This window comes from Salvelinus alpinus, chromosome 33 (assembly GCF_045679555.1).
Source record: "Salvelinus alpinus chromosome 33, SLU_Salpinus.1, whole genome shotgun sequence".
Taxonomy (NCBI): domain Eukaryota; kingdom Metazoa; phylum Chordata; class Actinopteri; order Salmoniformes; family Salmonidae; genus Salvelinus; species Salvelinus alpinus.
In genome coordinates, this window is record NC_092118.1 from 11,897,011 (window position 1) to 11,910,215 (window position 13,205).

At 43.1% G+C, this 13,205-nt stretch overlaps 1 pseudogene; it reads left to right on the forward strand.

Moving 5' to 3' along the window:
- The first annotated feature begins 5,229 nt into the window (after positions 1-5,229).
- Positions 5,230-13,205, forward strand: part of LOC139562857 (ribonuclease P protein subunit p29-like) — a 53,771-nt pseudogene continuing 45,795 nt past the window's right edge.

Consider the following 13,205-nt stretch of genomic DNA (forward strand, 5'->3'; position numbering starts at 1 on the left):
ATTGCTGGCAGCACCTTCTCACCAATGCAAATTCCAGGTATGTGTAAATGTACTTTGCGAATAAAGGTGATTCTGATGTGCAACGTTGCCACAAGGTGTTCTAGAAATGTACACATCTGCTAGAGAATTCCGTGACTACACCGCTCAGGATCAGATCAGTGATGCAGAGGGTAAAGACATGTCAGAAGTCTATTATTTAAATGCAACAGGAATTAATGAGATAGATAAAGACCTCAGAATGCTGCCTGGGGCATTACATAAAGTTTATTTCTCCCCTTAGCCAGTTCTTAGATTTATCAGCAACCAGAGCATACTGCAGCAGATGAGAAAAGGGAGAACAGCAGAATCATGTTCAGATTTTCTGTCATCCTGAAATCAAGGGCTACTGGTAACTAGCAAAATTGTACAACGCAGTGTGTGTGTGTGTGTGTGTGTGTGTGTGTGTGTGTGTGTGTGTGTGTGTGTGTGTGTGTGTGTGTGTGTGTGTGTGTGTGTGTGTGTGTGTGTGTGTGTGTGTGTGTGTGTGTGTGCATTTGTGCATGTGTATGTACATAGTAATCCTTCACCTCAAAGATTCAATGTTGTCAGAGATGAAGTATCCTTGTTCCAATCTGTCCCTCTGATAAAGCAGGGAGCCAATTAAACAGCATGGTCAACAGTGGCAGAAGCACAGTAGGGCATAAACAAAACGTTTCAGCCTTCATGTAAGACAGACAACCTCCCCAGTGCCAGTGTCTAAACCGTGGTCAAATTTACACAGCCATATCAGGCCCAGCCATGCTACAGCAGAACCCATGCCTGAACAGACACTGATGCTACCTGACACTCTCCGAGGATTGTCTGCACCTCAGCCCACAACACTGTGTCTCCTGCTAGCAGGCCAGGGAACAAGACAGCAGAGAAGATTGGTGAACAGCAGGTGCTGCCCTTCGCTTAGATAGACTATTCTCATTTAAAATGCTTTAGGCTCTCCTGCAAACCTGGCAAACATTCGTTTATCCACTGTCAGTAGGGCCGGCTATATTGTTGTGGAGAATTACTGACCACAAATGTTATGGAAGGTTGTTGTTGTGAAAAAGCTACTGACAGGGTGACCTCATGAGCAACCTGGTCTCAGAACAATTTCCTATTATTCGGTATGTAAATCTGAGACACTTCATTTAGTATGATATGTTACGTTTCTTACGGTATATACTAAGTACCATTTCGTATGATATGTTGCGAATTACAAATCATATTAAATGTTACGAATTTGCAAAATGTACAATATGTTGTGAATTTTAGCTAGGTGGCTAGGTGGCCAAATTTAGCTAGCTGGCTAACGTTAGCTAGGCTAGCAGTTAGGCTTAGGGGTTAAGGTTAAGTTTAGGTGTTAGGTTAAAGGGTTAAGGTTAGGGTTAGGGTTAGGGGCAGGGTTCGCTAGCATGCTAAGTACTGTAGTTGCAAAGTAGTAAGTAGTTGAAAAGTTGCTCAAATTCTAAAGTTGTCCATGATGAGATTCGGACTCACAACATTTGGGTTGCTAGATGTTTGCTTTATATGCCCAACCAACCAGCCTGACCAACCACCCTATTTTTGTTTTCGCTTTAAGTAACCATCTGCCTTATGTAACCATACCAAACGCAACATATCATACTAATTTGAGTGTCCCAGATTTATTTTTAATATGTTACATCTAGACCAGGCTGCATGAGGACAAAGAGGACAACAGATAAGCAGACACGTTTTGTAGTGATTGAGGAGGTGGTGGAGGGAAGGGTTTTTTTAAGCACAGAGATATCACTGAACATCTGGCAGCTCAGCCCAACGGGGAGCTGGTGACATTGAAAGACAGATCCTTGACTAAAGCGCCACAAGCTGATTGGATTGCAGCAGGTTAAACAGGGACAGACGGACAGAAAGCAAAATGGTTCAAAAACAGTTCTCTCTGGAAAAAAATGAACAGTGTAGGCCAGATCATTAGGCTTATAGTTTACATGAAAAAAACAAATGTCTGTTCAGCTTGTGCATACTGTATTTGAAACATCTAGCACATTGTGTATGTAAATATAACGTTCAAATCCTTAACATGCATTATATTATAAAGAGAAGAAAACGAGTGGCTAATCGTCCAATGGTGCCACCTCCCCCATCTCTAAACTCACATGCATACATTGAGTAGGACGTGTGGATCGTGTGGATTACGTGCAGGTAGGTATTTATTGAGACAAATCTAGATGTAATGCAATTGTCTTATCGAATTCAAGCCATGGAAATGATTTTCTCTTTATTAAAAAACTCCCTCTCTTATTCCCTTTTTGTCTTTTTCTCCTTCTCCGCCCCCAGACCTTTAGAAATCACACCAGCAGTACACTGGGACCATGGCAGCTACATTCCATAATTCATTCCAAACCTGCGATGTTTCTTATTATTTGACCCTGCTGGTCATCTATGAACATTTGAACATCTTGGCCAAGTTCTGTTATAATCTCCACCCGGCACAGCCAGAAGAGGACTGGCCACCCCTCACAGCCTGGTTCCTCTCTAGGTTTCTTCCTAGGTTCTGGCCTTTCTAGGGAGTTTTTCCTAGCCACCGTGCTTCTTCACCTGCATTGCTTGCTGTTTGGGGTTTTAGGCTGTGTTTCTGTACAGCACTTTGAGATATCAGCTGATGTAAGAAGGGCTTTATAAATACATTTCATTTGATTTCTAGAGAACTCATTTGCACTTGTTATTACGCATGGCATTGGGTTCGTGGCGATTAAAAATGTCCTTCTTAGGAAGAGATAGGGGGCGTAAGCCTGATGCATGGTGTGTAGGCTTTTATTATCATGAGTAGCACAGTGGAATTTTTGTCATTATTTGATTATTTACCTTCTGTAAACCACTGCCCAAGACAGATTTCCACCAGTCTAATGTCCATTGCTTGTGTTTCTTGGCCCATGCATTTGTCCTGGAATTTACAGTGGAAATATATAAACTGGAACCAAATAAAATAGATCCCTGTACAATAGCTATAATTTAGAAATATTGTTTTGAAAGTAATTGTAATTCCATTAGAAGGCAAGCATGGGGCATTACATACATACTATAAATACATGGTGTACCGAGTATGTGCACTCTAATCCAGATTTTGAAAAACAGATCAATCTCAAAAGACCTAGGAAAGCCTTATATCCCTGTCAAGCTGATGACTCCACTGTGCAGCCTCTTGATTGCTGAGTGGTTTGAGGAGTGTGATTAGGAACTGTCCATGGTCCTGCACGTGTTCTGGGAACTGCTGCAGGAGTGCGTGTCAATGATCACTGTCCGTGGTGCTGAATAGGTTGAGGGAGCTGCTGCAGCGGTGGTTTCTCACCGCAGCTGTCCGTGGGCCTGAACATGTGGAGGAAAACCATAAGAAATGTTCCTGCTAAACTCAAATGTGCATGCTGCCCTATTTCTCCTGCCACTACCTCAGCTGCACAATGGTGGCTAAGCCATAAGGGCTGGTCTATTTATAGACCGACACTTTATCCTTTTCTAAACATATTCTTTCTGGCGACTCATTTAAAAACTCATCCTCTTAAACTCTTGGCAGGTAAAGTGTAGATTCAGGATGGCTGTAACCCAACAGTTGTCACAGATTTGTTTTAGTAGATTTGCAAGCGTTCAACTATTTTCTGAGAGATTTGTAGATTTGCACGCAAGATCAGTATACGATTGTTTTGTGCTATGCATTCCTAGCCGTTAGAGATTGCCAGTGTTGAAAGGTACATTCTGTATCAAACGTCAATTTCAACCCCCACACTACCCCTGGATTCCAGAACACATTTATTACCACACAAACGTGTAGACACACCGTCAGGTACACATACACACCACCCAAATGCCTGTCACATTAAATGACCGAACCAAGACAAATCTCACCACTGAAGGAGGCTAGGTCACGAATCTCAATCTCCAGCACCAATGTCTTTCCCTGCATTTATGTTTATGCAATGCTTTGTCTCTATGTAGTCGAGGACATCAATTCTGGCAGGTCTGTAGAGTTTTAAATTATTTCAAATACAACACTTGTCTCCCAGACCCCCAATTTCAAGGTGAAAGTGAAACGGCTGTGAATGAAACAAAGTAGCACTTTTATAAAGAAAAAGAGACTGCCTGGCTTGCTCTCCATTTTACCCTCGAGCAATATTTTGCTAAGTGATAATAAAATATAGATACGTACTAATGACGATCGACATGAAACCATTAATTGGTTGTTGAGGATCTACTGTTATTACCCAATCGTTAGAAGGTTTTTAGAGCTTCCCGTCACTCGCTGAGTGATGTTTTACCTAAAGTACATTGGTGATTTATGAGGCAAATCCCTGTGGAGCTACAGAACAGTGGAGAGAGGGGGAGAACTATGAAGGAGCTTGGTGGAGTGATTGAGAGTGACAGACGCAGCATAGCTACAAGATATACTTTACACTCCTCAGCTCTTAAACATAACAGGCCTTTTTATTGTGTGGGGGGACAAAGTACAGGATGGGATGGTAAAGTGCACGAATTTCCATAAACTGTCTATCGAGGAAACAATAGGTTTTCTGAGAGTGGGCTATAAGAAGACCTTGGTGACCTGCATTGCATAAGGAAATGAAAGCTTTTGAGTCAGTCCAAGAAAATAAAGAAGGCTGTATGCTATATGAAAATGATTGCATGTCCAAGTTATCTGGAGAGACCTATGGTCTGTCTGGGTTTTAAGTGCTGTTTTGCAAACATCCTAAGATGATAACAGGCTTTTCAGCAAGTTCTATTCTGTTTGCCACTCACATTATCGAAGATATTGAAAATGGAGACATGATCAAGAGGGTCAATTTTATCTCCAATGCTATAAAATAACATTCTCTCCTAAATGCAGCCATTGTGGTGGCCACTGCCATCAAGCAGACTCAGGTTCGAATCAAACTTTATTTGTCACATGAGCCGAATGCAACCTTACCGTGAAATGCTTACTTACAAGCCCTTAACCAACAATGCAGTTCAAGAAAGAGTTAAGAAAATATTTACCAAATAACAATGTAAATAGTCTAGGTGAAAGCTTAGAGAATGATGAGGAGAAGGAGGAGGACAACGACGAGATGAGGATAAGAGGTGGTGGAGAAGGAGGAGGACAACGGCAAGAGGAGGATAAGAGGTGATGGAGGAGGAGGACGACGGCGAGAGGAGGATAAGAGGTGATGGTGGAGGAGGAGAAGGAGGACAACGGCGAGAGGGGGATAAGAGATGGTGGTGGAGGAGCAGAAGGAGGAGAAGGAGGAGGACAACAGCGAGAGGGGGATAAGAGGTGGTGGTGGAGGAGCAGAAGGAGGAGAAGGAGGAGGACAACGGCGAGAGGAGGATAAGAGGTGGTGGTGGAGGAGCAGAAGGAGGAGAAGGAAGAGAAGGAGGGAGGAGGAGGAAGACATGTCACCGAAGGACATTGGAGTCATTATAGCCAGACAAATGGGACAGGTTCCACCATGAGTCCTTAACAGACCCACTCTCCCTGTCCGTGGGGACAAGGATGTCTCGCAGCAAAGTTATCTTTGTCCAAATCTTTCTAGATGCTCTCCTCCTTTTCCCTTTTGAATGTATACTCTTGTAGCTAGTCTTTTCTCTTACTGTTACGTGTATACTGGGAGTCGGGAAGCAAGATCAGGGAGTGTATTCAATAACTAAATGAACATAGACCAAAACAAGAAACACCGGTAGCGTACAGACATGAACACTGGAACAGAAACAATAACGCCTAGGGAAAGAACCAAAGGGAGTGACATATGTAGGGAAGGTAATCAGGCAGGTGATGCAGTCCAGGTGAGTCTGATGAGGTGCTGGTGCGCGTAACGATGGTGACAGGTGTGCGTAATAATGAGCAGCCTGGTGACCTCGAGCGCCGGAGATGGAGTAAACGTGACACTTACAGTAGTTCACAGATAAAAATTGTTTTAATTTTCTATCTGAAAATATCTCTAGGTGGTAGTTGATGGTTTATCTCCTCTTTGGATCTATGTAACCGTCATATCATTTGAATCAAATATTTGCATTTCATTTAATCAGTTTATCAACATTTTCAAAGTTTCATTGGTTTCAGCTCACCATTGTGTGAAGTTTTTGCAAATGTTTGGGATGGAGAAGAGAGGAACCATTCTAACACACACCAGACTGCTTATATGCCTTGTCATGTGATTGGGGAGGATAATATTAATTACAGAAAACAATTGAAGCAGTCAATTTCAGAGAGCCTGTGAGAGGGCTGTGGGCCATGCAGCACACGTTTATGACTTCAACAGGTCGCTTTGCATACTAACTGGCCTGGTTGTGCATGTGCATGGCAGACTGGCTCCCAGCGGCACTCAGCCACACAACCCATGATTCAAACAGAACCAGATCGTACTGGGATTGTGGAGTGCAACCCAATCTCAGACCTGTTAAAGGTTCATTAGAGCTCACTTACGTCTTATTCTTTTCCCTCGGCTTCTCCCCTATCAACTTGCTAAACCCCCCTCTCTCACTCTCTAACTATGCCTGTTAGCCTCATCGTCTCCCATTTACCCTTACGCCCTGCCTCCACCACCTCATCTCAGACAGACGTCTCACTGTCTCCTCCTCCTCATCCAGTCTAATAGTGCTGCTTATCTAAGGAACCTGATGCCAACCACCTAAGCATTTAATGAGGTATTTAATTAAGAGGGCATTCATTTATTTCAATATGTATGCATTTATTAAAATCGTAAACTGGCTGAAGGCTTTCAACAAATCCTGTTTTCATTTTGTTTAGACCCTAAGCTGAGTTTGTTTCATCTCTCAGACAGAATTAGTGCTGAGCAGACCCACTGTTCCACTACTCTCATCTCATGAATGAGTAGGTCAGACAATGTCAGGGGATACATTAAACAAATACCTGAATGTCAGAAACAATTGGACCTCCCCGGACTTACTCCTCGGACTTACTGACACTTAAGTCAGAGTAAGTCCGGGGAGTAAGTCAGAGTAAGTCCGGGGAGTAAGTGAGAGTAAGTGAGAGTAAGTCCGGGGAGCAAGTCAGAGTAAGTCTGGGGAGTAAGTCAGAGTAAGTCCGGGGAGTAAGTGAGAGTAAGTCCGGGGAGTAAGTCAGAGTAAGTCCGGGGAGTAAGTCAGAGTAAGTCCGGGGAGTAAGTGAGAGTAAGTGAGAGTAAGTCCGGGGAGCAAGTCAGAGTAAGTCTGGGGAGTAAGTCAGAGTAAGTCCGGGGAGTAAGTGAGAGTAAGTCCGGGGAGTAAGTGAGAGTAAGTCCGGGGAGTAAGTGAGAGTAAGTCCGGGGAGCAAGTCAGAGTAAGTCCGGGGAGCAAGTCAGAGTAAGTCCGGGGAGCAAGTCAGAGTAAGTCTTACAATTTTATTTGGTTAGATTTCATTTTATTTGATATCAATGAACGGTGAACTCAAAAGGACAACAGACCACATCTATTCTTACTTGATGCACCATGTCATGCAAAAGGGACATTTATCCGGGCATCAACTCATCCTCCATTTGTTTCCCCCATCTGGCAGCCATAAAGTTTTGAATAATGCCAACGCTGTCCACCCGCAGGGCAGCACTGGCATGTGTCGCTCACTACAGTCAGTGTAATTGTGCCAGCCCCTTTACTCCCAGAGAGAGAGAAAGAGAGAGAGAGAGAGAGAAAGAAAGAAAGAAAGAAAGAAAGAAAGAAAGAAAGAAAGAAAGAGAGAATGAAAGAAAGAGAGGAAGAAAGAAAGAGGAGAAGAAAGAAAGAAAGAGAGAGAGGAAGAAAAAAAGAGAGAGGGAGAGAGAGAGAGAGATAATGAAAGAAAGAGAGAGAGGAAGAAAGAGAGAGAGAGAATGAAAGAGAGAGAGATAATGAAAGAAAGAGAGAGATAATGAAAGAAAGAAAGAGAGAAAGAGAGATAATGAAAGAAAGAGAGAGAGAAATGAAAGAAAGAAAGAAAGAGAGATAGGAAGAAAGAAAGAGAGAGGGAGAGAGAGAGAGAGAGAGAGAAAGAGAGAGAGAGCAAGAGAGAGCGAGAGAGAGAAAGAAAGAAAGAAAGAAAGAGAGAAAATAAGTAGGAAGAGAAAAAGAGAGAGAGAGAGAGAGAGAGAGGAGAGAGAGAGAGAGAGAGACAGACTGGCTAACCTCTGTTTCCCTGATGCTACTAGCGAGCAATTTAAAAGCCCATTTGGCAAGATGGCCCCACAGTTCTAATGATGGAGGCGTTTTAGCTCCACTAACAGAGCTGTGTCATTGGGATGCCTCTCTGAGTCACGCTAAGTGATAATTCCTTCTGTTTTTTCTTCTTGTTAGAGCAATGCCAGTGGAACAACAGAGGCATTCAGCGCTGCCCGGTGGGCGACCAGCCCAAAGGATTTTCGATTAGCTATCAGCTTGCCCTTTACTGTGAGTATGACAGTGACAGGGCCAGTTGCTGAGCCATACATTCACAGGTGCGAATTTAGTCCTTGCAGTGTCCACCAATCACAAGACTGTCAGAGCTTCTGGAAGAAACTCTCGGAGTACTCCATAACACATTGATTTTATGATGAGTGAAATTTCCAATCTTTAAAAATGTCCTTTCCTCACATAGAGCCATATCATTGTCTGGATCCATACCTTCAAGTGGGTCATCCTTAAGACCTTCACAATATGATAGTGTTAGCGCCAAAAGGATAGCACTGAGAAGACACACAATCACACCAACACACAGATGTATCCACAACACCAACGTACAAGAATATAGAAATGTATTGCATAAATACACCATGAAAATGTCATTAACTCCAATGAATAGATCTACACGCGCACACTGCACTCACACACTGCACTCACACACTGTCACACAAAGCAAATCCATACTGTATGCCGACACCGTGCGGATTGATGGGAGAAAGGATGCAGTAAATTAGCTGGAGATTTGCAAAACGGACACTCCAAACTGTCCCCTACGGCTATTTTCTGCTGAAGCCATTCAGAGGCCCGGGTTTCACTCATTTCCAGTTGAATTGCTGTCCACTTTACATCAAGTACAACCTGGAAACTGCTGCCGAGAGAGGACATGGAGAAAATGACCCTACAGATTGACTGAGACAATGGACCAAGAGGCGACCAGCTTGACAGGTGGACACTCAAAATGAAATTGGCCTGTCCTACATCACTTAAAGGTCAAGAAAACATAGGTTTATTTGCTCAAGTGGCACTTTGCTTTTGTGATGTTCATGACCTCAGTGTAGGTCCTCACCGCATTAGATCGTGTAAGACACATTCACCTGAAGAAACCAGTGTATGTTCAAGTATTCTGTTTCTTTTTTTGTCATATTGTTTTGGGAAGTTACTGAATTCTGCCTAAGGAGGCTGGTGGTGGTGACTGAATCCTAGTCATGACCACAGGGCAGTTGTGAATTGAGAGAGAGATGAGAGGGAGTAGCTATTCAGATAGTAATCCCATTTCCTGTCATTACCCTGTTGTGCCTGCCTGGAGTCTCTGGCCTCTGCAGGAATATAATCCCTTTAGCTCTCATTATCAACCCTCTTTATCTGAGCCTTTCACTAGCAGGCCCTGTAAGCAGCACTTTCTATTGTATCATCAGTGCAACGCAAAGACGAGCTGGGTATTTCCACCTGTAGCTCTCGAGGGAGAACAAATCCCATTGTCAGTGTACCCAGCTATGTCCCGTGACCAAAGGAGAACACCAGATTTAATCTGAGGGCTCATCATTTTTATTTTAAAAGGTGAGTGGTTTGGTGGATGGCTAGAGGATGTGTGAGAGAATAATAACAACGGCAGAGGAAGCATTACTACTGTAATTAGACTAGTCTATTTTAGCTGAAACTCATGGTTTTGGGAATGTTACGGTCTACACTGCTACAACGTCAAATTTATTCTCACTGTCTTTCACAATAAATCCTTCTCCAGTTTTATATGCAGGCCCATATGATAAATACACAAACACACCCACCCACTAGCTACCAATCACCACGTCCCCCCCTCTTCCGTCCATTTAAAATGCCTGTGCTCTCAAGGGACATTGCATTGTTGATTTGATCTTATTTATTGCCTAGTGTTAGGCATCCCAACTACGCCTCTCATTTTATTTAACACATCCATTATGGTTTGGAGGAATCATCACCCCCCCCCCTCTCCTCTTTCTGTCTCTCTGTGGTCTGTTTGTGTGTATAATCATATCTAGATGATTAGGTTGGGAGGACCGCGAGTGGGGGTACACAACAAAAGCATTATGGTTGGCCATACACCTCCCGCTCAGACACAGGAATTAGAGAGACCACGAGTCCACGACTTAAGGGAAAGTGAAGAGGCGGGGGAAAAATAATGAATTTAATTTTGACACAGCGAGGCTTCCATAACAAACGAGCAGACAAGAGCCGTTCAATTTTGTGCTCTACCATTTTCATCTCCTCCCCCAAGTGGATTTAGAAAAGTGAATTTGGTACAAAGTAATGGGTTGATTCAATAAACCTCAATTATTTTCGAAACCTGTAAGAAGAGCAGTGGATGAGATCCAACTCTTTTGCCTGGGGGTGATTGAAAGCAGGTCATTCCTAATGGCAGACTAGGTGTTCAGCGCGGAGAGGTATTGCCACATACTCACAGTATGTGAATGATGTAGACAGACCTTTTCTTCTCCTCTGTTCTTGCTTCCACCACCAATATTTAGAGAGGGTCTGGAAGCAAAAGGGTAGCAATCCCGGCAAACCTGAAAATTATAAATACCTCTGGTTTGTATTCTTACTCTTTCAGACAGGCCCTCTTTGTGATGGCTTTGTAGTGCTCTATGGAGGAGCTTAAGCTCTAAGCTCACTCCACAAGCTATTCGTTTGTCTGAAATATGGTAATCCGTAGACTTATCCGTGTCTACATCGGACGCTCAGAAGCCCAGCTGGAGTGTTCAAAAGCCAGTGTTGAGTTAAGAGTGTGTGACGGGTGCCCACTGCCCTGTGTGATTTAATCAACGTTATACCGACCAACTACACAGAGTGAAGTGAAATGAAGCACGGGCAGTCTGCATTGTGAGTGAGTGTGTGCCCATGTGTGAAGACTGCGGGACCCATTATGCCCCGTCAAAAGTTCACATTTGTATCTTTCCATGTACTAGAGAATGTTGTATGAGCTAGTATGGTTCCGTCTGTATGGATACTGTAGGCTGTCGAATGAACCTCCTTTCTCCATGTCATTTCTGTTCTAACTCAATGGAACAGTATAGGCCTATTGTTTCACATAAGAGTCAAGGCTGAACGGAGACATCAAAATCAAAATACACAGAGTCAATTCACCTTCTCCAGGAGTTGCAGGAGGTTTTGCCCTTGAAGATTGTTAAGCAGCCTGTCTAGAATAATATATTTTTTGTCAACATCCCAGAAACCTTCTGAAATGTCCCACTATCTCTGGTTTTCATTATTTTGTTTTCTAGTTTGTGTTGCTGCAGCAGTCAAGGTTTTCCATCTCTGCAGAACACCGCCCTTGTGTTTAACAACATTTCTTCTTCGCCTTCTTCAGAGTAACGCCTTTGAGTGCCCTGACACACGTTTTCGATAGCCTACCCATTATGCTAATACTTTGTTGATGAGATTGTAGTAACAAGCAATGTCAACTTATGGTACAGTTTTGTTGCCATTGTTAACGTACACCGAGTACACAAAACATTAAGAAATTTAAACTTTAACGATCCTGAATTTTGTTCGGAGATGTCGTTCTTCCTTACCGTCTGTGAGCTGACCTTTCCCTTCTCTAATGAAAAAGAAAAGAAACACTGAATTCATTAAAGTTATAAAAATGGACTTCAATTAAAATGAGCACTGCATGATGGCCATTTGGAATTTCATTGGGTCGGGAGAAATGGAAAAAACAACGGAAATCTCGATTTGGTCAATTAGATTATCAGATCAAACCCCAAATAGCTGATGTATCCCATAGATACATCCCTCAGCAAAGGAGAGTGAAATAAAACAGTATTGTCCTGAGGTAAAATAATACTTTGTTCCAATGTACTAACTACACTAAGTGTACAAAACATTAGGAACATCTGCTCTTTCCATGACATAGATTGACCAGGTAAATCCAGGTGAACGCTATGATCCCTTATTGATGTCACTTGTTAAATCCACTTCAATCAGTGTAGATGAAGGGGAAGAGACAGGTTAAAGAAGGATTTTTAAGCCTTGACAAAACTGAGACATGGATTGTGTGCCATTCAGAGGGTGAATGGGCAAGACAAAAAAATGTAAGTGCCTTTGAACAGGGTATGGTAGTAGGTGCCAGGTGCACCGGTTTGTGTTAAGAACTCAACGCGGCTGTGTTTTTCACACTCAACTGTTACCTGTGTGTATCAAAAATGGTCCACCACCCAAAGGACATCCAGCCAACTTGACAAAACTGTGGGAAGCATTGGAGTCAACATGGGCCAGCATGCCTGTGGAACGCTTTCGACACCTTGTAGAGTCCATGCCCCATCGAATTGAGGCTGTTCTGAGGGTAAAAGGGGGAGGGGGTGCAACACAATATTAGGAAGGTGTTCTTAATGTTTTGTACACTCAGTCTATATTCATGTCCTCGTTCAGCGACGACTCTGAGAAACTCAGGATATTACTGTTTTTCAGGTCCCGTTGACAGGACAGTCTCGAACGGAGCTCATCCAGTTTGTTCTCCAGTGACTGCACGTTCGCCAACAGAACAGAGGGCAATGGGGTCTATTTGTTCACCGACGTAGTCTCGTCAGGATGACACCTCTTTTTTGTCGACACTTCCTCTTTCGAGTCCGAGGGATTACGGCCTGGTCTGGAGTAAGCAGATCGTCCAGAGCTGCCGACTCGTTGAGGTAGACATTTTCATCCAAATCGAGATTAGTGATCACTGTTCTGATATCCAGAATATGTTTTCGGTCTCAGGAAATGATGGTGGAGACATTACGTACTCAATATTAGGAAGGTGTTCCTAATGTTTTGTAGCCTCAGTGTATTGGCAAATATTGTCATCATCATTACTTGAACAATACAGAGCACCGTATAAGCAAATAGGCCATGCAGAACGAAAGTAATTGATCTGAACTCCACAGATCTGAACTCCATGTTCCCTGAAGCAGCAACATTATTGTGGTATTGAGTGGTCACCGGGCCATGCCTAGTGTGACAGAAATATTATTATCTACTTTCACCCTAGGGTAAGGTAATATTATCTTTCAGTGGTCCACTGACACAGAGACCAAATCAATGACAGCTAC